Raw genomic sequence first — 9,148 nt, 5'->3', positions numbered from 1 at the left:
TGTTTTCATGTCTGTAAAATGAGAAGAGTGAATTAGATAATCCCTAAAAGTTCCCCTCTGTCTTTAATATGTACCCCTCATGTCCATGAGTAAACAGGAATTAGACAACTTCCATTTGCCACGAGTAACAAAACAATTTTATTTTATCTGCTCCTGAATGAATGGACATAGAAAACACAACCTGCTTGTAAAGCCCTGTCTTTAATTACCCAGAAGCCATGGGTAATTTGAGGAAGTGCATAAAAAAAAACTCCGTCCTAAAAGGCAATTTCCACAACCTTAATTATATTAAGGAGGGCGTATGAACCTGTCAGTTTTTCCTCAACTTGAAAAGATAGTGCAAGTTCCTCAATCTCTTGCCAGTCAAACTAGTGGTACAATTTCTATCTATTCTGGGATCTATTCTGTTCTGGGATCACAGAAATGATTCAACAACCTCCTTGTAAAGCAACCAGCACCTAGCCCTTTATCTCTTCCTGATCCATCTTAAATAGTCATTTCACCGCTATCACATCCATGAAGCCTAAGATTAAATAAAAGCAGAAAGGATGGGATTTCAGAAATATATCCCAGAACATCTCCATGAGTAGAAAACTGAAGAAATCAGAGAAGTGAGAATTAAATGGAGGGCATCAGCTCCAGGGGGAAGCTTATGAATCCTCGTCCCCGTAACATGAACTTCAGAGGCAGGGTTTTATGTAGCTTGTATCTCCCCATATGCCATTTTTGAGCATTCATGGTGCCTTGAAAAAAGCAAACATTAAGAATTTTAGAATAGAAGGGACACTCACTTATCAAACATCATCTGAAATCAAGAAACAGATCTCTCCCTGAAAACGTTCAGTAGAGAGAGCTTACAACCAGGACCCTTTGACATGGTGGAACGCTTAACCTGAGGCACACACCATGGCAGGGGCCAGCAGAGGGCAGCATCACGGCAGGAATATGGAGGCAGGTCTGGAGTATATGGATGAGGCCAGTGAAAACTCTGCTAACAGAAAACCATTGTGCTCTGCTCTTGGAAGAGCTTAATCATGAGCTGGAGCTTCACAAAATAATCAAGGTGGGAAATTTCTTGAAGTTAAGATTTTAAAAAGCTTTTTATTATGAAAATGTTCACACACATGTGCACACACATACACACACACAGAAGTAGAGAGAAAAATATAGTGAATCCATGTATCCATTCTCCAGATTCATCATTTATCAGTATTCTGCCACACTTCCTTACCTATACCTATTTTCTTTCTTATGTTAGAGACAGTTGGAGTTTAAAATTCTAGGATGCATGTTTTTTATTTTTTTAAATAAATTTATTTTTGTCTGCACTGTGTCTTCGTTGCTGTGCACAGGCTTTCTCTAGTAGCGGTGAACGGGGGCTACTCTTAGTCGTGGTGCATGGGCTTCTCATTGCATTGGCTTCTCCTGTTGCGGAGCACGGGCTCTAGGCGCATAGGCTTCAGTAGTTGTGGCGCATGGGCTTAGTTGCTCCGCGGCATGTGGGATCTTCCCGGACCAGGGCTGGAACCTGTGTCCCCTGAATTGGCAAGCGGATTCTTAACCACTGTGCCACCAGGGAAGCCCGGATGTACGTTCTTTAAAGGTGAAATTCTGTGGGTAGTCCAGTCTTGGTACAGTCCCACATTGCCACTGAGGACCAAGGTTTCTATCCTTCTGCCCTGACACCCTTAGGTTGTAGGCTAATCCTCAGGATGGCAAGATGGCTGCTCCACCTCTAGGAATCGTGTCAACATTCCAGGCAGGAAGAAGGTCCAGGTTAAGAGATACATGCTAAAGGGCCACTTTTTGCATTAGAGATGAAGACAGGATAGCGGGGGAACAGTAAAATTTGAGGCCCAAAAGTAAGCTTTACAAACCACGTAAGAAATAAGGGAGAATACAAAGAAGTCCAACTCAGAAAAAATGCATTTATTGATTACTTCTTACAGCTCCAAATGAGACCAAGCCTTTATACAAATTATCTCATCAAATCTTCACAGCAATCCAATTGAGTAGGTGAAATAATTTTACAGATGATGAAATGAGACCTTGAGAAACTTAATAGCTTTCTCAAGGCTACAGAGCTGATAAATGGTGGCTCCAAAGCCGTCTCCTTTTGCTGTTCTCATTTCCTTATTACTGATCTTCTCAGAGTTACAGTAAATGTCACTCACTGAAAAATCTGTAATCTTCACCATCAAAAGCCACTGTTGTATACGTATGATTCCAAACCCAGGATCACGGGAGTGCACATTCTTCATGTGTCCACTGCAGAATACTGCCCACCAGGCTGCAGGCCTGGCTGTGCCAGCACCACAGGGGCCTCTGGGTGAGGGTCTGTGCTACCTCTGGGCCGAGGCCCCGTGCCCAGGCTCAGATGCATCTGCTTAAAGAAATGGAGTCAAAACCTCCATAAAGCTATTGTTTTTCTGTTCTTTCCAATAAAAGAAAATGCATGTAGCTCCACCAGGTCTCAAAGTGACCTCTGTCAAGGGCCTCTGAACTGTCTTCAAAGAAGGGAAGGTATTGCTTCGTGCATAGCTCTTGGGATGGTTTAATCATGAACTGCACATAAAAGCAAAGATAAGAGATTTGATGAAGTCCTAAATTCTTTTTTAACTTTTTATTATGAAAGTTGTCAAAAGTACACAAAAGAGGAGAGAATAATATAATGAACCCATGTGCTCATCCCCTGATTCGACCATTATTCACTTTCTGTGCCACTTGCTTCATCTGTTCCTTTTTATCTGTCTTCTTTTTTGGTGAATATTTTTTCAAGCCAATTCCCATGGTCAGGTCATTTTGCCCCTAAATCTTTCCATGTATATCTCTAATAAGTAGGCATTTTCTTATATAAACACAAAACCATTTTCACAACCAGTGGTATTAACACCCACTCTATGTTCAAATTTTCTAATTGTCTCTTTTAAGACTTGGTTTCTTTAAAACAGGATCTAGACAGAATCGAGTCACTGCTTTTGACTGTTATGTTGCTTAAATTTCTTCTAACCTAGAGTAGTGTTAACATCAGAACAACACCGACAAGGTCTTCAACTTCTTGGGTTCCTCAAACACCTCTCCCTCACCTCCGGGCCTTTGCACTTACTGTGCTTTCTGCCTGAAAGATGTCCCCAGGCCCCACACATCACCTGGAAATCTCCTACTTGTCCAGCTTTCAGATCAGATGTTTTTCCTTCTATGAAGTGGCCCCCTACCAGAGCTTCTCTTATTAAATATAGACTCTGATTTAACAGTTCCGGGGCAGGGTATGAGATTCTGCATTGCTAACAAGCTCCGTGGTTATAACAATGCTGCTGGTCTGAGGACCATACTTGGAGTAGCGAGGGACTAGATTATTCCCCACTTACTCTATCAGAGCACTTATCACACTGTATCGTAATGGCCCCTTTGAATATCTGTCTTCCCTCTAGACCAGGGTTTGGCAAACTACTGGAGCTGTAGGAACACAGCCATATCCTTTCATCTAGGTCTCATATGTGGCTGCTTTTAAGCTATAACACAAAATTGAGTAGTTGTGAGAGAGGCAGTATATCCCACAAAGCCTAAAATACTTACCTTCTGGCCCTTCGTGGAAAAACTTTGCTGACCTTCCTCTAGACTGCAGTGCAGGGATGATGGCTTTTTCACTAGAGCATCACAGAACCTAGTCCAGGGCTTTGTATATAGTGGGTACTCCACAAGTAGTCATTAGATGATGAATAATGATAGTAGCTGACAGTAATTGAGAGCTTACCACATGCCAGGAACTGTACTAAATGCTTTACATGCACCATCTTGTTTAATTTCCACAATAACCCTATGTAGGGGGTAGAGTGTTCTCACATTTCAGATGAAGAAACAGGGGGTTAGAGGGCCCTGTCCTGCCAGGTTTAAAGTACTAACAAACTCATGTAATCTGACTAATACACTTTAAAGAGGTGATTGAAAAAGGTGGCTACGGAAAGCCAGGCAAAGCTATTTATCCTGGGCCCATTTGGGGCAGCCTGGGTCATTGTCTCTGTAAAAGTGGCTACCAAAGGGACTGGCTAAAAATTCAAAACATTCTTAGTGTTTACATCCAAATACACTAGGTCAGTTGAATATATACACAAACACATAAAAGCGCCTTCTTCATAATAAATACTATCCAATTATAAAGGGCCCTAGCAGCTCTTCTAAGAGCTCAAAGCAAAATCTGCATTTAAGAGACTAGCACTGTAAGATCAAAAACTCCCTGGGGGCTCCTTTTCCTTGGTAGCTCTTTCCTCCCCACAACGCACCCCAAAACCTCCCCCAGTATAGCACATTCCCTAGCCCTAAGCCCCTGCAGGCATTTGATGAGAGACCAACTACAGGGAAGGATTAAACAGATAAAATCTGTTAACCTTGAGAAACCTTATCTACAACTGTATTACCTAGCACCAGGATTTCCATCATATAGAGAGGTGGCAACTAATTTAACCTTTATATTATTATTTTGTTTAAAGTCAGTGGGTTGAAGTGACATAGCCAGTGTTTCATGGGCATAGTAATAATTCTAGGAATAGAGTGTACATGTCTTGTGTCCCAATGTCGTAAGAAAGAGGAATTGAAAGAGAGACAGAAAGAATGAGAGAGAAAGGGAGAGAATCACAGAGAATGGAGGGTGAAGGGGAGAAGAACATGTACGAGACAGATAATAGCCTGCCAGTGAAGCTGAGCCAGGCTGGAAGCAGTGGTGAGAACTAGGGGGGAAAACAACCTTTGCTTATGATCCTAATTTGTATATTTTATTATTATTTATTTTTTATTTTTTTGCCGTATGCGGGCCTCTCACTGTTGTGGCCTCTCCCGTTGCGGAGCACAGGCTCCGGACGCATAGGCTCAGCGGCCATGGCTCACGGGCCCAGCTGCTCCGTGGCATGTGGGATCTTCCCGGACCGGGGCATGAACCCGCGTCCCCTGCATCGGCAGGTGGACTCTCAACCACTGCACCACCAGGGAAGCCCCTAATTTGTATATTTTAAATTTTATTTTATTTTTCATAATTTGTATATTAATAGATATATGTGTTAAGACTTTTTGAATCTTATTAAAAAAACTGGAGTACACATTAAAGAAACTCGAGTCGTATTGATTATAATCATTGAAGAAACTTTAATGTAAAAAAATTAGTCCTATTCTTAATCCCAACTCATTCTACAAGGCCAGCATCACTCTGATACCAAAACCCAGAGAGATTTCAATTTTCAAAAACTAAGGATATTAAAACATCCTATATGTTCAAAGAGTTAGGTAGACACATGGAAGAAATAAAATGACCCAAATTGAACTTTTATACAAAAAAAACCTATAATGTCTAAGGTGAAAAAAAAAAACTGGATAGAATTAATGGCATATTAGACATTTCAGAAGAAAAGATTAGTGAACTTAAACACAACAGTAGAACCTACCAAATGAAATAGAGAAAAATGAATTTTAAAAATGAGCTGTGAGGGCTTCCCTGGTGGCGCAGTGGTTGAGAGTCCGCCTGCCGATGCAGGGGGTGCGGGTTCGTGCCCCGGTCCGGGAGGATCCCGCATGCCGCGGAGCGGCTGGGCCCGTGGGCCGTGGCCACTGGGCCTGCGCGTCCGGAGCCTGTGCTCCGCAACGGGAGAGGCCACGACAGTGAGAGGCCCGCGTACCGCAAAAAAAAAAAAGAAAGCTGAAGTGATTAGATTAATATCAGTAACATTCAGAGAAAAGCATATTAGCAGTGGTAAAGAAGGTCATTTCATAATGATGAAGAGATCAATTCATCAAGAGGGCATAACCATAATAAGGGTTTATTCATCAAATTAGAACTTCAAGGAGAAATAGACAAATCCGTAACTATAGTCAGAGATCGTAAAGCCCCTTTCTCAATACCTAGTAGAACAAATAGTGATAAAAATCAGTAAAAATAGAAAAGACTTGAACAACATAGTCAACCAACTTGACCTGACTGACACTCCACCCAACAATAGCAGTATTCACACCCTTTTCAAGTGCACAAGGAAAATTTTCCACACTAGACCAAATTCTGGGCCATAAGATACATCTCAGGAAATTTAAAAGGATTCAAGTCATATAAAGAGTGCTCTCTGACCACAGTAAAATTAAATTACCAATATCTCTGAAAAATCTCCAATTATTTGAACATTGAACATTAAATAACATGAATACTTCTAAATAATCCATGAGTCAGAGAAGAAATCAAAAGGGAAGTTAGAAAGTATTTTGAACTGAACAAAAATGAAAGTACAGCGTATCCAAATTTGGGGAATGCTACAAAAGCATTACTTAGGGGGAAATTTATAGCTTTAAATGCCTAAAGTAGAAAAGAATAAAGGTATCTTACCAGTGGCCTGTTTTCAGCTTAAACTAGGAAAAAAAAATAGAAGAAATGAAACAATAAAGATTGAAATAAAAATCAGTGAAATAGGTAATAGAAGCACAATAGAGAAAATCTGTAAAACTAAAAGCTAATCCTATGATATGATCAATAAAACTGATAAACCCCTAGCCAGACTGATCGGGAAAGAAAACACAAATTACCAATATCAAGAATGAGAATGGCTATTTCACTATACATTCTACAGATAGTAAACAAATAGTAAGGAAATATAATTCACAACTCTATGATAATGAACTTGATAATTTAGATAAAATGGACCAACACCAAACCCACGCAAAAAGAAATAGACAAACTGAATAGTTCTATATCTATTTAAAAGAAAAAAAGAAAAGAAAAACTTGACTTGTTGTTAAATACCTTCCCAAAAAGAAAACTCCAGGCTCAGATGGCTTCCCTGAATATTTAAGTTCTACTGAATATTTAAGGAATATTCAAGGAAGTTCTACTTGATATTTAATGAAGAAGTAATATCAATACTACACAAACTCTTCCACAAATGTGAAGAGGAAGGAATACATCCCAACTCATTCTACAAGGTCAGCATTACCCTGATACCAAAATCCAGAGAGATTACCATTTTTTAAAAATACACAGATCAAAATCTCTCATGAACATACATGCAAACATTCTAAACAAAATTTTATCAAACTGAATCCAACAGTATATAAAAAGTGCAATACAGGATGACCAAATAGAATTCATTCCATATACGTAAGATTGGCTTAACACTGGAAAATTACTTGATGTAATTCAGCCTATTAAACTTTTTAAAAGGTTGTTAAAAAGAAAAAACATGATCATTTTAATAGATGCAGAGAAAGCACTGACAAAGTCCAACATTCGTTTCTATTTTTTAAAAAAAACCCTCAGCAAACTGGAAATAGAAGGGCACTTTCTCAGCCAGATACTAGTAATCTAGAAACACTTAATGTTAACATCATACTTAATGGTGAAAGACTGAATGTTTTTCTCCTAAGATCTAGAACAAAGATGTCTGCCCTCACCCAGTCTATTCAACATTGTACTGGGGGTTCTAGTCAGTACCTCAAGGGAGGAATAGGAAATAAAAGTCATCCAGATTGGAAAGAGAGAAGTAAAATTGTCTTTATAGACAACATTGGGTACAATTGTTTAGAAAATCTGTTGGAATCTATTTTTAAAAGCTACTAGAATTAATAAGTGAACTTAGCAAGGTTGTAGTATATAAGATCCACATTAGAAATCAGTACTATTTCTATTTACTAGCAAGGAACATTCAAAAATTGGAATTTTAAAAATTATGATAGTATCAAACATGAAATACCTAGGAGTAAATCTGACAGATATTAAAAAACATATACATTGAAATCTATAAAATTAGCTGTGGAAATGAATAAGTCAAATGAATAAGTCAGTAAGTCAAATGAATAGAGATATATGCTTTGTTCATGGGTTGAAAGACTAAAAGTTGTTAAGATTTCAATCCTCCCCAAGTTGTTCTTTAGATTCAATGCAGTTCCTATTCACATCCTAGCAGGGTTTTTTTGTTGTTGAAATTCACAAGCTGATTTTAAACTTGATATGGTAGCAAGCAAATGTCCTAGACTAGCCAAAAATAACTTTGAAAAAGACAAGTTTGGAAGGCTAATACTACCTGATTTCAAGGCTTATTATAAAGCTACAATAATCAAGACAATAAGCTATTAGTATAAATATTAGAAAAATAAATGAAAGGCAGAGAATAGAGCTCAGAAATAGGCCCACACATATATGGATAATTGTGTTTTGAAAAAGTTGCAAAGACAATTCAGTGGAGAATGGATAGTCTTTTCAACAAATGATACTGGAACAATTGGATATCCATAAACCAAAATATAGAACTCCTGTCCAATCCTCCACCATATACAAAAATTAAGTTAAAATGGATTACAGATCCAAATACAAAAACCAAAACTGTAAAAATTTCTAGAAGAAAACATGGGAGAAAATCTTTGTGACTTTGATTTAGACAAAGCTTTCGTGGATATGATACCAAAAGCAAAAATTGGTAAATTGCACTTCATCTAAGTTAAAAACTTCTTTTCTTTGGAAGACATTGTTAAGAGAACAAAAAGACTGAGAAAAAAATATTTGCAAAGCATATATTTGATAAAAGCCTTATATCCAGGATATATAAAGAACTCTCAAAACTCAAAAATAAGAAAAAACCCAATTTTTTAATGGGAAAAGGAGTTGAATAGACACATCACCAAAGAAGATATACAGATGGCAAATAAGTACATGAAAAGACCTTCAACATCATCAGTCATTAGGGAAATACAAATTAAAACCTCAAGGAAACCCTACTACACATGATTAGAATGACTGAAATTAAACGGTATGACCATACCAAATGTTGGCAAGGATGCAGAGAAACTGGGATTCTCATACACTGCTGGTGGGAGTGTAAAATGATACAATCACTTTGGAAAATTGTTAGACAGTTTCTTAAAAAGTTAAAATACTCCTACAATATGACTCAGTCGTTCTAGCCCTTGATACTTACCCAAAAGAACTCAAATCATATGTCCACACAGAGACTTATAAAGAATTATCCATGAATGTTCAGACCAGCTTTATTTGTAATAGCCCAAAATGGGAAACAATCCAAATATACATCAACAGATAAATGAATAAACAAAATGGGGCATATCCATACAATGAAATAAAAAAGTAATGAACTATTAATACATGCAACATGGATGAATCTCAAAA

Source organism: Aethalodelphis obliquidens, unplaced genomic scaffold, assembly GCF_003676395.1.
Source record: "Aethalodelphis obliquidens isolate GAN/ISIS:26980383/991018 unplaced genomic scaffold, ASM367639v1 scaffold10, whole genome shotgun sequence".
NCBI lineage: Eukaryota > Metazoa > Chordata > Mammalia > Artiodactyla > Delphinidae > Aethalodelphis > Aethalodelphis obliquidens.
This window is presented reverse-complemented; position numbering follows the sequence as displayed.